Source organism: Vicugna pacos, chromosome 2, assembly GCF_048564905.1.
Source record: "Vicugna pacos chromosome 2, VicPac4, whole genome shotgun sequence".
Lineage (NCBI taxonomy): Eukaryota > Metazoa > Chordata > Mammalia > Artiodactyla > Camelidae > Vicugna > Vicugna pacos.
Window position 1 is genome coordinate 27,274,960 of NC_132988.1, and position 25,290 is coordinate 27,300,249.

The 25,290-nt window shown below is 33.7% G+C and overlaps 1 non-coding gene across 1 annotated transcript; it reads left to right on the top strand.

The window, feature by feature from the left end:
* The first annotated feature begins 2,913 nt into the window (after positions 1-2,913).
* LOC116276773 (small nucleolar RNA SNORA48) lies at positions 2,914-3,059 on the top strand. The gene has a single exon (XR_004186277.1). It is a non-coding gene; the product is annotated as a small nucleolar RNA SNORA48 (small nucleolar RNA).
* The last annotated feature ends 22,231 nt before the right edge of the window (positions 3,060-25,290 follow it).

The window sequence follows — 25,290 nt, forward strand, 5'->3', positions numbered from 1 at the left end:
TGATCAAGTAGGCCTTGTTCTCAGCATCCATTTTACCACTGACCACCCATGTGCCTTGGTATTTAAAAGCTCAGTTTCTTCAACATCAAGTAGCAATTACATGCGTAATTTTCAATATTGTAAAGATTACAGAATTGCAATAAAATGCTTAGCTCACCCCAGTGTACAGTGACTGTTATTATTGCTGTCAAGTTTCTCAAAGATGCACGTGATGAATAGTATATAAATAGTACTTATTGATAAATCTTTTCAGGATTACCATCTCGTAGAGAGTGGCAGAAGGCAGAAAAACACAGTTCCACCCTCACATGTTCATGGAGCGTAGTTAATAGTCTGTTGACAAAAACACACAACAAAAGTGAAAAGGAGCCACTAATAATACACTTGGAACAAATTTAAAACGCTGTGCATGTAATGAATAAGGCATCCGAATGGATATAGATTGAGCAGAGTGGGCAACACCCTTAGATCAGATCATCAGTGCTTTTCCAAGGTGTTAATATTTAAATGGACGTAAAGGGATAGAACCACTATGTGAAAGCATGACGATTGTTGGCAAGGATATGGAGTAACTGACGCTTCTGCACTGTTGGAGGAATGTAAAATGGTGCAGTCACTATGGAAAATAGTATGACATTTCCTCAAAAAATTAGAAATAAAATTACCATATGATCCAATAATTCCACTTCTGGGTATTCAAAAGAATATCCAAAAGAATTAAAGTGGGGTGTGGAGGAGATGTTTGTACATCCATGTTCAATGGCAGCATTATTCAGACCAGCCAGAAAGTGGGATCAACCCAAGTGCCCATGGACAGTGGATAAACAAAATATATATACATACAATGGAATGTTATTCAGCCTTAAAAAGGAAGGAAAATTCTAACACATAGAGCAACATGGATGAGTCTTGAGGACATTAAGCTAAATACAATAAGCCAGTCACAATAAGACAAATACTATATATTTCCACTTATATGACACATCTAGTGTAGTCAAATTTATAGAAACAGAAATTAGAATGGTGGTCACCAGCGGCTGGGGGAGAGGCAGAAATGGGGGCTTGTTCTTTAATAGGTATTGTTTCAGTTCTGCAAGATGAAAAAGTTCTGGAGATCTTTTTCACAGCATTGTGAATACACTTAACCCTACTGAACCTCACACTTAAAAATGATTCAGAGTGTGGAGGGTATAGCTCAAGCAGTAGAGTGCATACTTAGCATGCACAAGGTCCTGGGTTCAATCCCCAGTGCCTCCTCTAAAAATAAATAAAAACAAATAAATCTAATTACCTCCCCCCAGAAAAAGAAAATGATTCAGGTGCTAAATGTAGTGTCATGTGTATTTTACCATAGTTTCTGTTTGTTTGTTTTTTAATCACGGTGATACAGCTTTAAAACAAAGGGAACAGCTTTAATGAATATCCAGAAGAGTGGGGTGGGAAGAAAACAAGGCAACTTAGTACTTTCTGGAGACTAAAAGGCCAAATTTTAAGAAGCCTCCATTGTTAAAGATTATCCCAGGTCTTGCGGGCCATTATTAAGAGTTTTAATACCGCTCAGTGTAAAGTAAGAATGTATTGAAATGTTCCAGAAAGATCAGCAACTTGGGAAGATGCCTCTTGTTTCTTACTGGGACTCTGACTAACTCAGAAACACGTGATAGATCTAAAAGGTGGTCTCTCTACTGAATAACCCAATATTAGTTGTCAAGAAAATATGTTATGAGTTCAAGAAAGGAAAGATAGTCTCCATTGGCTATGTTTATGGGACTTACAGGGCCTTTCTGTAGACCTAGGAAATAAAAATAATCACCATTCCTTGTCATCATCCTTCACCCCAGACCCAAGGCAGGCTCTGTTAGGATGCCTGGGAAACAAAAATATTCAGAAAGATTCACTGAATTTGAGAGGAAGGAAGGGAAGGAAAGACAAAGGAATGGTTAGGATAAGAGGAGGAAAGGAGGAGGAGGGAGTGAGGTCACATAGCAACAAGGCAGGAGGCAGAATCTGAGGGGAAATTTGGTCAGGATAGTAAATAGATGTTTTAGGAAAAGTATGTTTAATTTTCATTTTTACGTTGTTTGCATTGCTGCTTGGTAAATGTTCTCCAGCTTCTTAATACCTCAGATAATCTGCACATGTACAAATGTCTCATACAAGTATTTCAGAGAATAAAAATCAAGGATCATGTTGGGTTTCTTGTCTGGCTCAGTGAGGTAACTAAGAAAACATAACAGCCAGATGAGAAAGAAATGGTTGAGAAAGGGAGTTAGTAATGAAAAGCTGAAACTTCAGATCACAGAGAATGAAATCCCTTAGGAAGTAACAAGACTTTCAGGAAAGCACTGGATTACCCACATGATCTGAGTGAGGGTAGCTGAGCCCGTCTACATTTCAGAGGGCAGTGCGATGTCAGCTGGCATCTGAATTTAAAATAAATGAATAAAAAGCAGGACTTGTGTACTCCTTAAAGTTCTATTCTTACATTCTCCTATGGAACTCACGAGAGCAGAGTGTGTGTAGTTCACCAATGCTGACTCATGAAATGTGCTCAATAAATATGTGTCTGATAAAGAATGAGTACCAGTGCCAAATTTATTACCAAATAATGCCACTTTCTCCATGGCCTTCTAAATTGGAAAACATTTCTTGACAAAATTTGCACCCACCCACAATCTCCTCCGCTTCATATTAACCCAGGAGAAGCTGCTTCTTATCCTCATGATGAGATGATGCAACTTCAACTTCTCTCCACCTAGAAAGTTGTCAAGGTGTCTTATCCTTCTGCTTCATCCGGATTCCTCCTCTCCTTCATCCAGAGTTTTGTTTCATAAATAACCTGTTCTCCTAAATCATCTTCTACTTTCTCCTTGTTATTTTGCTGTCCCCCTGCCTTCTGTAAGAATAAGAGTAACCCCCTGGTGATGGGCAAAGAGACACCTGATTGGCGGTGGTGTTCTTCTGTCAGTCAGGGGCAAAGCGGGTGTCTAGCCCTTTTTCCATATTAGCTTGATGCTTGGGTTGGTGGCCAGAGTTGTTTCATGCCTGGGGGTACATTAAAAAAAAAAAGAATAAGTGTGATATCTTACAAGCGTCAAATAAATTGGAAACAAAATATCTCTGGAATTTGCTCATTTTTTCAGCTATCTCCTTATTCTGACCCTGTATTATCTATCAAATATCTTGACAAAAAATACTATTTCAAAATTAGCCTCTAAATATTTTGTAAACAGTGCGTATGTTTTATGTATTATTAATTCAATAGTAAGTATTAAAAAAACTCAGTATATAGTCTTTTAATAAAGGGCTTCTATCGACCTAAAATGTTCAACAATATTCCAGATGTTTTAGTAAGAGATAATTTATGTACTTTGACAATTTGACTAAATACATCTCCTGAAGTAGAGTTTTTGTGAGAATCTATTCTGTAACTATATAACCACACTGGTCCTTATTCCAGTCCAACTGGCACATCTTTAACTTAAGACACTATTTCTTGACATTTAGAACACCTGTGTATGCCTAGGTAAGTTTGTGCTTATATTTTCTTACCTAAATAACAGAAATTATATCTACTCTACAAGGTTTTAAATGAAATTGTATATGCAAATCATTATGAATAGAATTGATATTCAATACATATTTTTGTTAATTCACTGATTCTGTTTCTCAATTTAAGCCTCTGAGTATAACCTTTGCCTTTCACAAATGCTTAAGAAACTTTAAAAAAAAACCTGTTTTAAATTTCAAGTTAGGCAAGGGAGTCTGAAGCCTACAGTTAAATAATAATTTTCAGAACATGAAAATTTGGAGGATACAAGAGTATTTTCAGATATCTCACTTCTAAAGTGCAGTAGAGAAGCCCTGCTATATTATTTAGGTGGAAGGGAACAGATTTACTTAAGCAAGTTTAAGACACTCTGTAAGAGGGTTTTATTTTAAGGATGTCAATGATTTAGAGTTTGAACACAACAGGACACTGAGACAGAAATCACTGCATGCCAGAGCCTCAGCTAGAATAAGGCAGCTCAGGGTCTCAGCTGCAGTACTTTGTCACTTCTCCCCCTAGTGGCTGCCATGACAATTGCATGATTGGTGCAGCCCAGACGACAGTTTAGATTAGAGGGTACAGTTACACATGCTTGTTTTTCTGGGGCCGAGACTGCTCGGAACTCACATTGCCTTAGAAACAGAGTATAAATGCACTTGGATTTAAACAACTGCTAATATCAATGCAGAACATTAGGGAAGAAAGAATTACTTTAATTGTCTCATACATTTCGTAAAAGTAATGAGAGGCTTAGGAATAAGAGGGTATTTGTTAGTTATAACTTCATCATTCAGTTCTATCAGTTTATCTGCAATATTTTAAAAAGTGTCTTTCTAAACTATCTAACCTCAAGAGAGACTGGATAAATAGTAATACATGGTTAAAATGTATATTAGGTAAAAATGTGATATGATCCTTAGTTTACTAATGAAAAATTGAAATTTGAAAATTTTTCAGTTATTTTGTTTTCATCAAGTATATATTTTGCTCCACATGTAAGAATATACTTCCAGGAAAATGTATATATGAAAGATCAGGAAATGTCTCACTGTAAATTTTAAAACTATGTGCTATATCAATCCTAAGAAGATTAGAAATATTAATCATACACAAAATTGGGTAAACCATGTCTGTTCTCCATTTAAATAATTCTAAGATACCCGCATCTAACCTACAGTGAACATTTAAAATGTGTCAAAAAAAGTATGAAGTTGAAAATAATTTGTAATGACTACAGTGATTCTGCATTCAAATACATTTTAAAGTACAGATTTCATATAGACAAATATGGATTCATGAAATATTTATTTTCTGTAAAAGTAATTCTGTTTGCTAATTTTAACAAATACATTTTCTTTGTAAAAAAAAAAGTAAATTCAGAAAAATAGTAAGGTGGTTAGACCGAATACTTAGAGAATCATTAATATTTAGAGCATATTTTTCCGCAAATAAATACTACTTGCACACACATACATACATGTATATAATTATTTATGATTTTAAAAGAGGACACATCATATATAACTTTTGTAATCACTGTCTGATAAGTACTTTCTGTATTTTTAAATACTATTCTAAATTGTGGTTTATAATGGCTGCATATGATCTTATCATATATATGGATATTATATATAACTAATCTTTTCTGCTAGGTATTTGAGTTTGTTTCAATCCTTCATAAAATTATGCAATAAAATTTCTTATTAAACATCTATACCTGGTGCCAGAAACATGGTCCTCTAAAAATGATAAATTGGACTTCAGCAGAATTAAAATCTTTTGTTCTGGGAAAGACACTGCTAATAAATAAAAGGGACAAGCTAAATACTGGGAGGAAAAAATTGCAAATCACATATCTGAGTAGCTAGAATATACAAAGCTCTCTAAAAAGCAACAATAAGAAAACAAATAAACCAAGCAAACAATGCATAAAAGATAGGAACAGACACATTACCAAGAGGAGATCAGGATGTCAAGAGAGACCATGAAAATATGTTCAACATCATTAGCCACCAGGCAAATGAAAATTAAAAACACAATGAACTCCCCCTGCACACCTATTAGATCCTCTGAATACAAAGCATTCTGATAATGCCACGATATAAGCGGCTGGATCTCTTATACACTGCTGGTTGGAATACAAAAAGGGACGGCTACTCTGGAAAATTGTTCAGCAGTTTCTTAAAAATTACACCTGCACTTACTTTATGACTCAAGAATCTCAGAATACCTGCTCTACAGATGTGAGAACTTGCATACACACAAAACGCAAACAAAAATGTTTATAGCAGCTTTGTTCATAATTGCGCAAAACTGGAAATGGTGCAAATGGCCTTCAACAGGTGAGTCGATTAACAAACTGAGGTATATCCAAACAGTTTAATAATACTCAGCAAGTGAAAAAGAACAAACTTTTGATACCCACAATAACTTGGGCAAATTCCACAGGCATTATGCTGAGTGAAAGAAGCATGTCTCAAAAGATTACTTACTCAATGCTTCAGTTATATGACATTCTGGAAAAGACAAAATTATGGTGATGGAGAACACAGTAGTGGCCAGAGGTTCAGGGAGGAGGGACGAGTGAATATACAGGACAGCATGAGGCAGTTTCGGGGGTGATGGAATTGTTCTGTGTCCTGTTTATGTTGGTGGTTACAGGTGTGACGCCTGTGCTGACATTCACAGAACTTCACTCCATAAGGAAAGAAGTCAGTTCTGTTCTTTGAATATTAAAACTTTTATTTTTAAGTCACAACATATTTACTGCTACTTTAAAACAGTATTACATCGGGTTAAAAATATATGTGCATCTTTTATTATTACCTATTGCCTTTGGATAATTAAAGTAGAGGCAGTGAACCAAAAGACAGTATCATTTTTTTAATAAAAACATATATTGGGACATTTGCACTTAATCTAAAATACAAGGGTTGTCCATTTCCTACACTTTCATCGACACTAAATCTTAGATTCTTTTCTTTTTGCCATATTTTAGGTAGAGTTAAGCTATATTTATTATTGTTTAGATTTATATTTATTTGCTTACTACCGGGTATGATATTTGATTTTATATTCTAATCCGTTTGCATTATTCACACTGCTTCCTTTCCTTCTGTGATACTTTATTAAGGAAATTTCCACCCTAGAAGAATTTGGTATAAACTATCCGCTTGGCATTGCTTTTGTCTCCAGTGGTCAGGAAATTTTCATTTGTTCTGAATCATTCCCTAAATGGAGACGCACAATTAGGCTACTTTGAAGACACAACTTCCTGCATGCTATGAGTCGTTTATGTCTCTCTCATCTGCTTAGCCTTGAATAACAACAGTGCTGTGAGCTGTCAGTGACTGTGGCGCAAGCTGTGAAATTACACCGTGTAGAAAATTTGATTGTACTGCAAAGACTTTGCACAAGACAAAAGCATAGATCTCTCTTCACACAATTCCGGGCTCATGCTAATGACTCACACTGTTGCAGGGCAGCCGCCAAGAAAGGGTGTAAGAGGCCTAATGAACAGAAGAACCCCAGTGCCTGACCACCTTCTGCTCCGGAGCCTTTTAGCACCTGGATCACAGAGTGGCCTGTAAAATCAGGCTTCTGATGAAACTGGTTCACTCTCACCCTCTGGGGCTTAACACAAAGGCTTTTATTCCATAACATGACAAGTGATTAGAAATTTTCATCCAGTTCATTAAAGTAGGTTACATAGTTCTGTTTAGGAAAAGGACTGCAAATTTCCTTGAATGGCATTTTGCAAATTTTGGATTACCCTCTAAACATTACCTGTAATTTTCAATGTATTTTAATAGCATAATTATTGAATATGTGCTTTTGTACATGTGTCTGCCCTGAGCATAAAAGACTTGAAACATTCGAATTGAAGACACACATCCTTCTGAAGTCCCTTTGTTTTTATCCTTGATGTGATCATAGGTCTGCTGTATCACTTTAATATATAAGATGCAAATAGTATAATGATATAATATCCTGCAACCTTTTGCAAATAGACATGCTAAAATTATTGGATTTCTTGCAGGGTCTTTGAGAAAAGGAAAGGAACTAATTCAATGTTTGTGGTGTCAATTTAAAATTAAAAAAAAATTATTTCCCAGGGAGCACTACTGTGAAAATGGAGTAATTTATATGTGTCAGCGAAAGTTCAATGTATTTTCCATTGACCATTTGCAATATTTGACATCTTTGTTCGCCAAGGCAACAAGTATATAGTTGTCATGTAAATGATAAAACAGTAGAAATAAAAGTTATACATCCATATAAAACTAGTCTCCTGACTAGTATTTCTTTTAAGAAAAACAGAAATTTATGGACAATTAAGAAGACTAATTTACAAGTATGCCCATTATTATTTAGTTATGACCTCTTTAAAATAATTCTGGAAGATCAATAATTTTTTTCCCAAATCACATGGATAAACTAATAACCGAAAGCTTCCTAAATGGTTTAAATTTAATAAGTTATCCACTGAAATAATTATATTATAAGAAAGACGACATTTGCCTGCCTTTGCCTTGTCCCTCATTTCCACCCTCTTGTCAGTCATCGTCTCTCTCCACTTCTCGTATGTCTCTGAGCTGAACCCCACCTCTCATACTGCTTTCTCTAGGACCAGCACAGTCCAAACACCTCTTCAGTCTGGAGTGCCATGCTAATGCCCCATTGGACATTCTCAGCCTGACAATTTATCCACTCATTAGGCTAACAGTGGATTCCAGGTCAAATTCATGCAACATGCAGTATTTTAAATTTACTTTCCTGAAGATAGTAATCCTACCTCTGTGGCTATGAAAGTTGATACCCCTCCTACACCAGATCTGTGTAAGGCAGGTACCACGCCACAGGTGGGACACGAGTTTTCACCATGAATAGTCCTTCATAATACATCTAACCCTACAATAGCACTTAAGTTATTACCTCAACTTAGTAAATGTATCAACGATAACTTGAATTGTGGTATTAGTGAATTCTGAGGATTCAAAAGTTCCATAAAGAAAATTATTAAATCCAACCTTTTTGTTAAAATACAAAATGTAGAAAAGAAAAAAGTTAATAAGTTATATAAATGTTAAAATGGATAAGCTCATTAAAAACCCATTACTTCTATTGCAATATCAGTAAAAGCTTAATAAGTTGTGATTAGGGGCCAATTTTCCAGCTGAAGCTTCTGCTCGCAAAATGTAAATAGGAAGAAAAAGCAGTTTGACATCAAAATTGTGGCACAGCCAGATTTCATTCCACTTACAAAAAAAATAATAATAAGCTAGGTCTGAGCACACTTCATTTTTCATTAGTTTTTAATCTTTTACGTTGTAATATAGGTGGAAGATTTTATGCATACAAGGTATATATGTGGAAACACATAGATGCGGCCACATAACTCATATAACAAACGCTTAGCTTAGCTGTTTTAATTCCGATCTTCATGTGGTGGAATGACCATACTATGGAGCCTTTCTTCCACTGACTTTTCAACCGTTGCTACCTTATGAAGTGTCAGGAGGGTTTATTAAACTGCTTGCTGAACAGACATTCTTCAACAAGCATTGCCTAGAACAACCACTGGAAAAAAAAAAACATGGAAACAACAACAAATATAAAGGTCTGATTTCTCATAACCGCACATCATGCTCAGCTGTTGCCATTTTTCAGACAATTAAAACTGAACCAAATTTATGGAGACTGCTTCATGGAGTTCTTAAAACAATTCTGTCTCCATAGCATTTGATTATTTTCTAGTCACAATGTAGTAGCTCACAAGGACCATTTATATCACCCAACTAGGACAGCATCACCCACCATCCTGTATTTAAAAAGACAGCTCTCTGGTGATAACAGAATGACGGTGTTCTATGATTGCTGTTAGCTCTCTTGACTTGACACTTACAGTTTAGTAGAATCCATAGGTTACATTGAGTAGATTTCAAGTATGCCAAATATGACATTCGTGGCAAAGCTTCACCACCTTAAATATCTTCATTTTCCCTAATATGTGAAACCCAGCCCGTCTGTCACTTTCCAAAGAACATACACATTTTGGATAATTAATTTTTGTAACCCCAAATAAAATGCCACAGTATTTTAAAGCTGCTCCTATCATCAGCATTACCAAGACAAGAGATAATGGAAAGGATGCGATAACTCAGTACATCTCTGTTCCCTACTGTTTTGAGATGCTAGCAGACACATTTTCAGTGTTCTTGAGATCTGGCATAAATTCAGACTGCTATTCGGCAAAGAGCACATAAGCCTTCCTGAGCATCAGCTCTGCGGAAGATGTCACAGACCAAGGAAGAGAGAAACACTAAACACTTCAAAGACATTAACAGCCATTAACAAAAAAAGAAAAGAAAGAAACGAAAACACTCCTGAGCAATTCTGCATGTTTTCAATGTTTGAAAACATTCTAAGGTTAATCAAAATTTAGTTTGGAAGAGTAGAGGACACTATAGATATTTCACTGTTGTAATATTATTTATCCAGGCTTCTATGAATAAACGTGCCACTTAAGACCACATAAAACAAAATGCATGATTAGGGGTATGTGATTCTGAGAACCTGGCCTAACACGATATGCACTGAAAATGAGCCTCAGGAGGAAAGCTTGGTGCCCAGCTTTCACTCTGATGCTGAAAATAGCTTGTGATGTTCTAAAGAAACAAGAATTTAAAGCTGATTCTGGCCATGTTATTTATTTGTTTATGAAACATGTTACCAGTCAATATAATAGGCATAATTGCATAAAATGTTTTGTACTGATATGCAAATCTTGAGACGTTTTATAATTGATGTTGGATAATAGAGGTTCACTAATTCACATTGCAATAGAGTTTTCTGGGATCCATTAGAAAAATGGGATCCTTAATAAAATGAACAAATGTAACACTGCATTAAAAAATTCAACTATAGTCTAGTAATTAGACACATAGCTAAAGTAAAACAACTTAGAAAGATTAAAAATATTAAATGGAAAGCAATATATGGAGCATATATTTACAAATAGAAATCTGATTATAGTTATTTTAAAGAGGCAAAGCACCATTCAAAGAGTTCTATACAGAATAAAGGGAGATTTTTATATTAATAAAATGTTCAATCAACCAAGATGATGTAATAATCTATTAAGCATATTACAACAAAGTATTGAAATATGTTAAAATTGTTAGAAGTAAAATAATATTTTTATTTTTTGATTTCAAATTGAAAAATGATAAATATTGAAAATCTATGATTTTAGTGTAAGAAATTAATAGCCTTTGAAAGAACAGGTCATGTAGATAGAACATAAGTAAGGATACAGAAGGTATGGATTACACCATTAGGATTCCTTTTGTCTTTATATATACAAAATAAAAATTATAACTTTGTACATATATGGAATATGTAACATTTAAATACCCACAGAAAATTCACAAAATTAGACAAAATAAAATATTTCTATATTACGAAAGATAGAAATCATTCCAGCTACATTTTTATTACAATGCAATAATATTTTGAATTAATCAAAAGAGCTGACAAAAATGAATCCATAACCAGGAAATAATTTGAAATGCTTGTCCAAAAGAAATTCTTAAATTAAAAGGAAATCAACACTGATGGCTACCACTAATTATTTTCTCAGAGTGTGTGGGAAGCCACATGGTCTAATACTCTTGCACCACATCGGGCCAGGTGTGAGCTTGAATCCCATATCTGTTCTTCCTAAAAGTGTGACCTTGTTTAATTTACTTCACCTTATGTAAGAATTGAAAGTGCTTAGCATAATGTTTGTACAAAGACACCCAGGAAATATATAATTTATTAACACATTTACCAGAGGAAAACATGTACCCTTAAGCACATTCATTAAAAATAAGAAAGACAGGAAATAAATATTCAGCTCAGTACATTTATAGACAAAAATTCATTAAAAACACAGAAGAATGGCATTAATGAAGATAGAAGGAAAATTAATGAAAATCATGACTAAATGACCATTGATTTGATCAATAACATACAAATCTCTTTCTATGGAAAGATCAATCAAATAAACTACTAAGAAGCTCAAAAATCTAAAAACAGAATTCATTAACAAAATATTATAGGTGAATACACAAAAATGCTTTAGCTCTCCCATATGTAAATATAATACACAACAGATAATAAAATGGGGAATAAAAGAACACATTCACAAGAGCAATGATAACTATAAAAAAATTCAGGATTAACCTTAACAAGTAACTTGCAGAACCACATACAAGAATATAAAACTTTATAAAGAATACGTACCAAGAATTGACTGTAGAGAGAGATGATACTAAACTTCAGAATGTGAATTTTAAATATTTTAAGTATTTTAGTTATAGACTAAATTTATTTATTTACTTATCAATGCAAAGCAAACTAAACAGAGTTTTTTAGTAGGAAGAGATAAAATGAGGTAATACATCATAAAAAAAAAAATAACATCTCTCCAAATTTAAATACAAGCTATAGAGTAAAGACAGTCTCTTCAGCCAGTAGTGTTGGGATAACTGTCCAGCTGCATATAAATCAGTGAAGTTAGAATATTCTGTCACACTATAGACAAAAATAAAGTCCAAATGGCTTAAAGACTTAAACATAAGACAAGACATTATAAACCTCTTAGAAGAACATAGGCAAAACATTATCTGACATAAATCTTAGCATTGTTCTCCTAAAGCAGTCTACCCAGGCAATAAAAATAAAAGCAAAAATAAACAAATGGGACCTAATTCAACTTATAAGCTTTTGCACAGCAAAAGAAACCATAAACAAAACAAAAAGGCAACCTACAGAATGGGAGAAAATATTTACAAAAGATAAGACTGACAAAGGCTAAATTTCCAGAATACATAAACAGCTCATACAACTTAATAAGAAAAAAACAACCTAATCCAAAAACAGTCAGAAGACCTAAACAAGCAATCTTCAGTGAAAACATACAAATGGCCAATAGGCAGAGGAAAAAATGCTCAATATTGCTAATTATCAGAGAAATGTAAATCAAAACTACAGTGAGGTATCACCTCACACCAGTCAGAATGGCCATCATTCAGAAGTTCACAAACAATAAATGCTGGAGAGAGTGTGGAGAAAAGGGAATCCTCCTACACTGTTGGTGGGAATGTAGTTTGGTACAGCCGTCATGGAAAACAGTATGGAGATTCCTCAAAAGACTAAAAATAGATTTACCACATGATCCAGACATCCCACTCCTGGGTGTATCTCCAGAGGGAACTTTAATTCAAAAAGATACATGCACCCCAATATTCATAGAAGCACTATTTACAGTAGCCAAGACATGGAAACAAACTAAATGTCCATCAACAGATCTGGATAAAGAAGTCATGGTATATTTATACAATGGAATACTACTCAGCCATAAAATAGAATGAAATAATGCCATTTGCAGCAACATGGGTGGACCTGGAGAATGCCATTCTAAGTGACGTAAGCCAGAAAGAGAAAGAAAAATACCATATGATATCACTTATATGTGAAATCTACAAAAAAAGAAACAAATTTATTTACAAAACAGAAACAGACTCACAGACATAGAAAACAAACTTATGGTTACCAACAGGGGAAGGGGATGGGAAGGAATAAATTGGGAATTCAAGATTTGCAGATACTAACTACTTATATAAAATAGATAAATAACAAGTTCATACTGTATAGCACAGGGAACTATATTCAATATCTTGTAGTACCTGGAATGAAAAAGAATATGAAAACAAATATATGTATGCTCATGTATGACTGAAGCATTAAGCTATACAACAGAAATTGACACAACATTGTAAACTGACTATAATTCAATAAAAATATATATATGCTAAATAAATAAATACAAACTATGAAGGAGAACTTATTCTGCCACATATGAAACTTGAAATTATTATGTCCAGTGATAGGGATTCAAATCACACTATTTGTACTGAAACAGTCATGTGAATCATCATAGCAAGTTTATAAATTTTAAATATTTAATTTTTGAGGATAATTTAGATCAGTGAAAAGCACTCTACTATCCAAAAACTAAGTGGTCTATTTAATTTGGGGAAACAAATTCATAAAGCACACAAAAGTAAATTCTAAAATTTTTCTTTTATAAAAGTAAAGTGGAAATCATATCATATAAATTTTTAAAATAATTATAGGGAATATTTTTATAATCTTTATGTCAGGATGTTTTCCTAGGAAAAGCATCAAACCAAGGCCCATAATTGGAAATACATTAATGTACTTAATTGAATTAACTATTTAAGCCTTCTATCACAAGACTAAATAAAAAAGTTAAATTAAAAATGTCAGAGTATGAAAAAATATTTAGAACATAAATAACAATGAGAAAACTAAGATGCATTATGTATAAGTCTCTCCAACACATCAATAATTCAAGTACACACACATATATACATACATGCACACACACTCACATACAGACACGAAATAACAGAAAATTTCCTGGAAGTGTAAATACCAAATTGATAACCACGATTACTTCTCTGAAGGAGAATTATTTGAAAAGAAGAATAAAATTTTGGACTTCTAATTATTTACTTTTTGCTTTATAATTATTTTTATTATAATAATGTGAATGCATTTGGCAAAATTTAAAAAAAATTAATGTTAATCATTAGAAGTTGGGAATACTCAGTATTCTCATTAACCCTTAAGCAAAAAATAAAGGTAGCTACTCCTCAGTATATTTAGGTAAAATAGCTAAAAACCAAAGATAAAGCAAATGTCTGAAAAATAGCCAGGGAAGTGGACAGATTATACTCAGAGGAGCAACAGCTAGGCTTAGAGCTGGCCTCAATTTCAACAGTGGACATCAAAAATCAATACTAGGTTATCTTCAATGATTTTTTATAAATGACTTCTAAGCTAGAATTCTATCCCAACTTCAACATACTTCAAAAAAATGACGGAATAAATTTTCATAAGAAATAGCTCAGGAAATGCTTCACCCTATACTTTAGGCAAGGGAAATACTTCCAAGTAAAAATTCTAAGACTAAAGGAATAGAGATGGAAGAGAAAGGTAAACATATGGACAGACATCCATTAATATCTGTTAACCCTAGATTGTAAGGTGTGTCTTGATAACCCCTTGCTTAGTGTGAAGGGGCAAAGTGCATGTAGCTGAGATGTTGACAGTAAGGATTCCTGTGTTTGTCACTAGTGCAGTCACTAAAGAAGAGTGAAAGGGGTATAACTACTAGGCTAAAAAAAGGGGGAAAATAACTCAATCATCAGAAATAATGTATGAAAGGAGAGAGACAATAATAGAATATGGGGAAGAAACAGAAAGCAAATAGTAAGACAGTAAACTTAGAAAAAGATGAGACTAACTGCATTAAAAGGAAAGGGACTTAATTCAATTGTAAGATATAGAGTGTTAGAGTAGATTAAAACATAATCGAATCAGCTTACGCTTACAATTTCCATTTACAAATAGAAGAATTCAGATAGTTTGATTGTAAAAGGAAGAACTGGAATGGCTTCAAACACTAACCGAAAGGAAACTCACTGTTCTCTTATATCAGATAGTGCTGATTTTAAAACAAATATTTCTGAAGAGCGCTAAAGTATAATGCAAAAAGTTCCGTTCATTTGGAATGTATAATGATTACACATCTGTAACATAATAATATGTTCACAAAAAATATAAAGCAGTATTGCCAAAACTAAAAGTGAAAATGAAGTCATGATCATAGTGGTAGATTTTAACACAGCTATCGCATAGGAATCTACAGAAAAAGACTAAAAATAAGAAAGTGTATAAAACCTTGAAACCATGTTTAACAAATTTGAGTAAACCAATATATACAGGAAACAACTAACAACTGTAGATTATATATTGTTTACAAGTGTGCACTAAAAAACTAAAAGTTGACCATAGGTTTACACAAAAAAAGGAACTTCCAAGGAATGTAAAATGTAAAACAATTCAAATTTTACTTTGGTGCAATTAACTAGCAAGCCATAATAAAATTTAACTGGAAATATTCAAACGTAATTTCTATATAACAGAATAGAATATAAACTTCTAAGTAACACTAGGTCAAAAAGAAATCACAGTGGAAACTGGAAAACATTATGACCTTAATAGTAACGGAAACAAAAAGGGGGCTTTTGAGTTGCTAGTAGTGTGCTATTTATTCATCTGATACAGGGCTGGCTGCAAAATGTGTGGGGCCCAATGCAAAATACAAACGTTGGGCCCCTTGTTCAAAACTACTAGGAATTTCAAGGTTACATTATAGTGTTAAACTCAGTACAGGACCCTTCTGAGGTGAGGCAAGATCCACGAGGCTGACCTTGCCTCTGTAGTCACTTTGTAATACCTCCCTGAGATGTACTTGATGCTTCAATCACTTTTTTCTATGTGTGTTGTACTTCCCAATTAAATATACATATATATATGAAATATATATATGAAATATATTTTTTAAATGCTGAGGTAGTTACCTGGGCAAATTAAACAAAATAGCTTGTAATGGAAGGAAAAAGTAGAACCTTGTACTCTTAAGATCTGTATTCTCTTCTCACTGTCAGGTGAATATCTGTTACGTCTCTGTACTTTTGTTTTAGAAACTTTGTTTCCAAAAATAAAACCGAAGCAGAGTGGCCTTGAAGCAGTCCTCATACCTAGTTTCTTGGAGGTTATGGTTGGACGACTTCCTAGGAGACGGCCATCTACAAAGCCCTGAAGAAGTTTGGGAATAAATACAGAAATGTGTTTGTGATGGAGAGAAAGAGGAAGAATAGAGTGAAATCATATAAAAATATTTCCCAACAATTTCTTGACATTATATTTAATCAGTAACATTGTAAAATATATATACCAAAAGTTTTTTCTAAAATGGTAAATTCACATATATTTTTTCAAATTTCTACTTAACTGTGACAATACGAAAATAATAGTTTGATATATGACCTCCTTTTAATATTTGCTAAAAACTTCTTGCAAGAAGTATCAGGTGTGTAGATCAGAGAAGTGATAATTAGCAAGGTTTCTACTCTACTTAATCTTACACCTCTCTTGCATAAAATGAGGCATTAGCTTTCTAAATTTATCCAAATGAACATCAGCCTAGGTTTTAAGATGCAAAAATAAAATGCCATGAGGAAGTTAGTGAATTATGTCAAATTTCACTGCTGAGATGTGTATATATAAAGATTACATGCTATATCAATTTTATTTTATTGGTATCTTTCATTTAATGTCTAGTTTGGAAGGAGGAGCATCTGGTTTTAATGAGCTTTCATGTGTTGATTTCTCTTCTCCCAAATAACACTGTTCATGTAACACAAACTATTTGAAAAAAGTGCTACAGAATAGACAAATAATCATATATCTTCCAAATAATAAAGACTGAATTTTTGTAAAGGTTTATATGTTTAATATCATGAATACATAAGAGGCCAGATATTGAGTCAGTTTCATCCCATGGAAGGCATCCTCCTATCTGCGGCATTTCAACCTTAACCCCTGAATTGTTCGGGATTTTATGTAACAAAGAAAGCTTTGGGCAAAAAGATCATATATTTCTGGAATTCTGCCCTAGAGATAAAAAGCTCTAGGAAAAAAATGGAAACTTAAATTTTACATATAGAGTGTTACACAGCCTTTCTGCTTACAATATGTTTGAAAGTAATTTCCATCTACCCATCTATCCATTCATTCTTTAAAGAGCTATTTTAAGTACCTATTAAAGAATGCAGATGAATCAGATATAGTTTTTAAAAAAACAATCATTCCAGAGATGTTGAAAAATGTAAATAAAACCAGAAGTAGAAATAACTTATTCTGAATTGAAAATGTATTGTGTACTGATATTTAGCAAAGAATTTTACATCCATAATTTAAAGTAAATGTATCCACATCCTTTTTGGGTATGGCAGAGGGAAAACAAACACACAGAAAGTTTTGGCTGAAATCACCAAGTATGTAACTTACAGAAGAGTTCACATCTATTCTAACTCCAGACCCCCGTGCTTTAAGCTCAGTGTTCAGATTCCAGCACCAAAGTAAGATAGCCCTCAACTAAAGAGCATTATGATTGTGGCAAACAGTTTACTTACCTTCCCTTTGGACTGAGAAAAGACGTGATTGGGACTGTCAAGCGTGAGCTACATCCTCAGCCACGATCCCCCTTAGCACTGCTGACCTTCATTAAGTCAAGTAAATTCTAATCACCTCACTTTCCTCAAAATGAATATATGTAGATGTATCTCCCTTTCTTTCCTTTGAATGAAAAACAAGAATTTATTAAGCAGACAATTTTCAAACCTGAAATAGCTGTTGCTAGTTACAATAATATATTGCCTTCTGAACATACCCCCTGCATAGCAATTGTATTATTTAACTTCAAGGCAATAGTCAGCCCTCCTCTTGCTTTCAAGGAGTTACTTTAAACATCATTTCTCCCATAGTGCATCTCCGGTGCACACTTCATTCAAGAACGTGTTCATATGTTGCTTTATTTTGCTACAAAATTGGTTTATTATATTGTATAGACTCTCTGTCCTCAAATCATTGTTGATCAGCACTAGAGTGTCTATTCTGCTTTTCCGTGATACCATATTTGACGTTTAAATAGCATGCTGTTAACATATAATGAAATAGAAGTCTTTAAACCATAGTTATCATATTCTTTTCCTTTCCTTAGAACTTAATTGCATTTCATTTCAGCATCTTACTTTCTTCCTCCACTGCAGACCTCACAGTGATGTTAATACCTTGCGGTACATAGAAATGTATTTCTGAAGGAGGGCAGAAGTAAAAGGAGAGAAAGTGTTAAATAGTTTGACATTTTCTTACCACCTGAAAAAGGGCAAATACATTTCAGTATCTTATTGAAGACAAATGCCTGGCCTTTCACTCTTGGCTTCTCAGTGATAATAGCTGTGTTTCCTTACATGTTCATAGCACATAAAATATTTCATTGATTTGCAAACAGAAATCCTGTGTGCAATCCAGGACGAATATGATCCTCTTTTTTACAGAATAGGAAGTTAAGTTTCAAGAATTCTGGAATTGCCCCCAGTTCACACTATGTGCCTCTGGCCCCATGTCTTCCAAGGGCAAAGTGACCACATTACTCTCAACTCTCTCCCAACTGCACATTTGTTGGTTTCTTTTCTTTTCTTTTCTTTTCTTTGTTTTTAAGATTTTTACTTTTATATCTGAATTTTACATTAGCTCCTTTAAATTTAATTAAGGTAAGATAACAAATTAAGTGCCCGGTTTTTCGAATGAGACAATACTGGACTCAAATCCAAACTTTGTACATGACTTAATTAGGTAAATTCTATGCTCTTTTGAAGCTCCCCTGGTCAGTTGCTGCAGTCCCCAAGTGAAAGAGCACTTCACACACAGTCCCACACATTGTTAAAAATCACGTTTAAGTCTGATAACGGGTTTTGTTTTCGACTGGTTAAATTTGTGATAACTTATTTAGATGTGGGTAATATAAATTACTTTTCGTGGTATCCTAAATAAAGACACTTAAAAGAGTATTTCCTGTAATCCTTATCAAATGCAGGAATCGAACTTACTACATTAGGTACTTTCATTAAAGAAAATTGGCCGCTTTTAAGGCTCTTGACTCCGTTTGACGGTTATTAAAGGTTTATTATCTATTAGTCAGCTTCAGGTTAGTCACAAATGTTGGGCCCAGCTCTCCAGATTTCATTCTTTGGGATTATTGCTCAGGGGGAGGAAGGAACTCTAAGCTTTCAATTTTTAGAACTATGTTATTTTTCTCCAAAATATTTATCCTGTGAATAAACCTTGGCTTCTTTATGGGCATCTGGTGTTTGTCTCTGTCCATGGAGGTAATAGAGGGAAAAAGGGACACAGTCGAGTTTTCTATTTACCTAAAACATGAAACACCATAAGTAAACCTTCCAACTTAATCAAATGAACCTGACAAATTTTCTCTTTAAAGTAACTAGAACTATTCTAGTAAGCTTTTTTTTTTTGTACAGTTCAACACAGAGCTATCACTTTGAAAGGCATAAAAATCTCAGCATGCTACAAAACAATGCCCACACGTCCATTTTGAAAAATTGATACTTTATCCCAAAGACAAGAGAATTAAAGACCATTATTTCCATCTAAACTGTAAATTAATGTATTTCAATAAATACAAAAGTACTTAAGATAAGTTCTTGAAAGTCTAATCATATAATAGTAAATAAAAACCAAACTGAATTATTCTCAATTGATCTTCTACCATCATTCAAAGTAAGAAGTATGTAAATCTCACTAAAAATTCAGCATTTCTAACCCAAGAGTACAGGAAAACCAGTACACCACAAAAAGGATGATGTGTCCATTCTGTGCTATGAATTACAGTGTGTGAATCTGGAAAAATTACATTTATTCCTGTTCATTTAAGAAGAAAGTTGTGCTAGGGTGTCAAGAGCAATGCGACAGACTTAATCATCAAGTTCATTATCAAGCTAAGGCCAAATCTTTCAACCACTGCTATTTATTAAGCCTATACATCCTTCACAATATCTCAAAACACAATAACAGAGCTACAATACCTTGAAGGTCAGTGTTTCCTATTATAACATGAATAGAACCAACCATTGTTTTTACTATTATTCAGATGCCGCAGAAACTCAGAAGTGAAAGGGCATAAATGATTACATTTAGTAGGTGATAGCAAGACTTCTGCACGACCCCATTGTCAGTGATCCTGCTGAACAAACAAAACTACTTGCAGTTTTACCAAAAATTGCCATGATTTCAAAAAGAAACCCCAATTTATATTGAAATTATCCTTCCTGAAATGCTCAATAATTTCAGAAGCAGGTGGAAAATAGAAACACCAATAGTCAGAGACAATCAAATATCCTCCTGATTTTTGAAATCTTGATGCTGATAAACCACTAGTAAAAACATCAATCTTTGAAAAATTCTTGAAATGATTATATATTTTGAGGAAAGAGTTTGGAAGAACTCTTTCTCTGTCCTGCAAGCTAGGATATGGCAGAAGGACTCACTTTTGGAACGTGGTGCCATGAGGGCTTTTGCAGACATGCTCCCCAGGGAAAGAATTATTTTATGTTGAAAATTATTTTTAAAAACACCCATTTTTTAAATATTAAAAAAAAGAAATGTATTATCCTCCATAATAATGTATTTAAATTATAAAAATAACAGATTTATTTAAATATATTTATGTTTATTTTTCCAATGCTACCGAATCCCTAACAAAAGCCATAAAAATTTCTGATGATCTGATAACAAAAATAGGACCAGCTAACTACTAATCTCAAGCTCCAAACTCAGATGTGCAGTTGCAATCAATTCATGCTAAATTTAATCAATTCAATTTAAAATTTATTTTAGTCAAATTAATGTTTTCATCAGATTTGAATGTGGGCTGTCGTGAGGGGAGCTTCGTTAGTTATTTGTTCATGAATGTTTTCCTCCTCATGCACCCTAGTCCTCTGCTGTGACATCCAGTTTTCCAGCTGGTTCTCAGCCAGTTAGGTTGAAATGGACGTGGAAGCACCCTCTTCATGCTTGTCAGTTGTGCAACATCTCACTTTTTGCCCCTTTTAGAAACAATTAAGGAAAGTTGTGTAAAGAAGTGAGTAACAGAACAAATTCAGATTTCAGTCTAACTACATAAGTGACCTGGGACAAGTTACTTAACTTTCCTCTCCCTCAGTTATCTGATCTGTAAAATAATAGTATAAACTATTTCATAAGGTTATTGTAAGGATTGAATACACACAAATCACTTTAAATTTTGGTGATATATAAGATGCATTTGTTGGATCTCTCCCTGATACAATGTTAAAGAGCATCGTTAGTAAATGGAAAAATTTACATGTATAATCTTTATATTATATTGTTGACTTACTATTATATTGTTGACTCCATATCACACTTTTTTACAGAAGAGGAAACTGATGCCCAAGGATATTAAATACTATGATCAATATCACACCAAGGATGTCAAAGTCAAGATTTGAATCCAAATCTGCTGAGATTTCAGAGCATAAGTGTCTCATTTCAGTTATAATTATTGCTAAATGTGGTCTTTCAACAATAATGCAGATACACAACCTCTATTAACCTACAATTTTTCTCCATGTGAAGGTACTTGTTCTCAAATATCTGAACTATTTTTTTTAAAATAGAATGATTAAAGCAACAATCACTTTACGGTGATCTTAAACCCTCTAGCCAAAAAAAAAAAAAAAGTATTTAAGGAGAAATCTATTTCATAAGGAATATGACTCACTAGTTTGATGAGTGATTCAGTTTTTTATAAATATTCTTGGTGATTTATTTTCACTAGCTTTTATAAGAGGAGTGATATCCACCTTCTCACCACAATTTCTTTTGTTATTCAGCCTCCATTCTGGAGTGAAGAAGGGGGCCTGTGACAGATGCATGGAAATATATGAAAAACAATTTTTTCTAAATTTGTGCTAAAAATATCCTCTCCCTCTCTCCCTCTCTCCCTCTCTCTCATACACATACAAGCATTTTTATATATATATATATATATATATATATATATATATATATATACACATACACACACACACATGTATATATATACATACGCGCACCATATCTACACGGGTACACATACATGTGCATAGGTGTGTTCATATCCATGAACCTGGTGAAAACAATACATGGAAAATTAAAATCATAGAAAACCTGAAGAAGATAATTTTCATATTTTTACACGGCATTGATTTTATAGAGCACTTCGCAGGTCTTTACTGTGAGTAGACTATTCTTTGCTCACCTACAAGATTTTTAAATGCAAAAATAAACCTTTACCAATAGAATGTTCTTGAAGGAAGGTCGTGCTTGAATGTGGGTTAAAATTCTGACTTTACTATTTTGTTTTTGCATTAACTAACCACTCTGGAGTCTTCTAGTGCCTCAATTTATAAACATAATGACATCGATAACTACCTCAGAGAGTCTTGTGAGAATTACGTTAGTTTGTGCAAAGTCATTAGAACAGGGCTGGACACATGACAGTTTTTTCTGTCATCTATTCTTCCTGCTTTCCTTAGGTTTGACTTGTTGAACTCTGTTATTTAACTTCAATATATACAAGTTCACTATTACCATTTCTGCATCTTTGGTTGTTAATTTTTTTCATTTACATTCTAGGAGAATTTCAATTTAGTTTTTTCTGCCTCAAGACTAACAATCTCCCTGAATTATTTTTATTAGTTTAAACTATATTATTGACATCAATTTAATGTAACTACAGTTCTTCTTTCCACGCCCCCTCCCCATGGCTCATTTTCAACTCAGTGTATTTTATTTGTATAATTTGGTTTCGGTGTATCTTCAGCTTCTTTTTCTTTCTTCCTTCCTTTCTTTCTTTCTTTCTTTTCTCTCTTTCTTTCTTTCTTTCTTTCTTTCTTTCTTTCTTTCTTTCTTTCTTTCTTTCTTTCTTTTCTTTCTTCCTTCCTTCCTTCCTTCCTTTCAGTATGTCATATTGCGTTTTCTTCTCTTATCAAGCTAGAGAATAATGTTTCTTCCCTATGATGGTGTCTCCCTCTGACCAAGAGATAAATTTTCTAACTCAACATTTGCTAACAGACAGTAGGCATGGACTTTTCCTTGGGTGCTCTCGTTTCCATGAAATAGCTGAGAAAATAAAGGCACAAGACAAACAAAAGCATGTTCTTCTCATGTGTAGAGCTGGCGGACTACAAGTCATAGAGGAATTTCACCTATCTTGGATAGTATAGGCCCTGCCCCTACTCTTCATCACTTATTTCTATTTTAAATCAGGAATAAATGAAAATTTACAATATCTACATGTCAGTTGCCAAAACACTTTCCTTTCACCATATCATGAAAGCTTAAGTATAAAGATCTCAATACTCTTTCCATCAAATTGCGATGAGGGCTTCTTCAAATAATGCAAGAATTTACCGTCTCCTTCAAAATGCAATATATTTGCTGGAAAAAGATAATAGCTAGGAGTTTTGATGGGCAGAAACTCTGATCTCTGAGACAGGGCATGAGGTTACAAGCATCTTTCACCTTTCGTAAGGTTGGCAGGTTCTTGTTCCGTTTCATAGAGCACAGTCAGCTTAAACCACTAAACAGAGTTCTCAGTGCAACACAATAGGTTTGTATTATATGGCCATTCCTCTCCAATTTTAGCAAGATTTATCATTAGTTACATTGTTAGACCTTGCAGGCTTATATATATTTTTTGTTTTTATTCATAGATCCATCAGTGGCAGACTGAATAAACTTTATCACATGCTGATTTAACTATCTGTCAGAAATACTTCAGAGTTCTATAGCTACGTGATCAGGTGATGGACTCATGCAGCTGTCTTCCCTCAGTAAATATTTTATTTCTAAATATTTCTGGCAGTATAGGTGTTTTCTCCCATCCAAAATGAATTATTTAATCGTGCCACTCATACATGAAAGTGGTCAAGGTGTTTCATAAAAATTATCATTTATTTGGTTTAACTTTTAACTTCCTAAGAAAATGAAAAAGGTTGTTTTTTCAGATTTGTTCATTTTGTAAACTTCCAAAACTTTTTGAAATGTAGACTCTTCTTGCTTTGAGCTATAATCTTTCCTCAGAAAAAAATGAAAACTCCTATGGTCTAGAAATATTTCAATCCTGGAATGTGATGCAGGGATGAAAAGTTAAAACAGTGGAACATATAACTTGCAGTGAGGAAAGGACTCTTTATTTTTATCACAATTTTTAAGATCACAACTACTATGTCTAGGTAGGAAAAACTCCTCAAGAACAAAAGAGAAGAGTCTCATTCAATTGCTGTTCAAATGCCATATATATATTTTTAAGTTCTGTATAAATTCCTGAAATGCTATTTTAGACCCTAGTAAAAGTGTTTTCTTTAAAATAAACAGTGCACTGGGGCTTCAGGATGTTTCTTCCTGAGAAAGAAAGTAACTCTGAATCCTTAAATAACTTACCTTTCAGTAAAAGGTAGCCATGGGATATGTTCACAGATGAGCACATGTTTTATAGCACTTAAAGGCAAACTTGGTGTTTTATTCATTGAAAATCATGAAACTGCCTTGAAACCCTTTCTCACAAACATAGTCCCTTGTTTGCTTACTAAAGAAAAAGGAATATAAAGAACTGTATTTGAGAAGAGGACCACAAATACATTTCCCCCTAAATTTCCAGGATCTTCTGGCTTTTCCTTTGAAGACTACAATGCTCCCAAAATGCTTTGGAAATTTCATGCAAAAATTTTCAGTTGAAACAAAAACTGTACAGTTAAACTACAATATAGCAGCCACAGTAATTCAGGAATAACTGTTTTCTTTTTTTTCCCCTCATAATGAGATCATCATTATGATTGTAAAACTACATTTTATGTAATAAGGACTTTATTTCAGGGGCAGAAGTCTACATGGCAGTTGCAGAAAAATCATCTCGTGTGCCACACGGATCCCAGTTCCTCCTGATAAATGCTGTAAAGGATTGGTAGGGCCTGGTTCTATCATCCTCACTCGAGCATAATCCCTAATTATGAAAAATCGCAGTAATCAGAAACAAAATAAAATCTTTTAAATCTAGGAATTATATTTCAGCGATTAGAGTGTTCCTAAATCATCATAAATGCCTATCACAAAATTCCGTCAGCAAGAAACAAATGTTGAGATGAGAAAAAAGGGAAGAAGTGTCTATTATTACT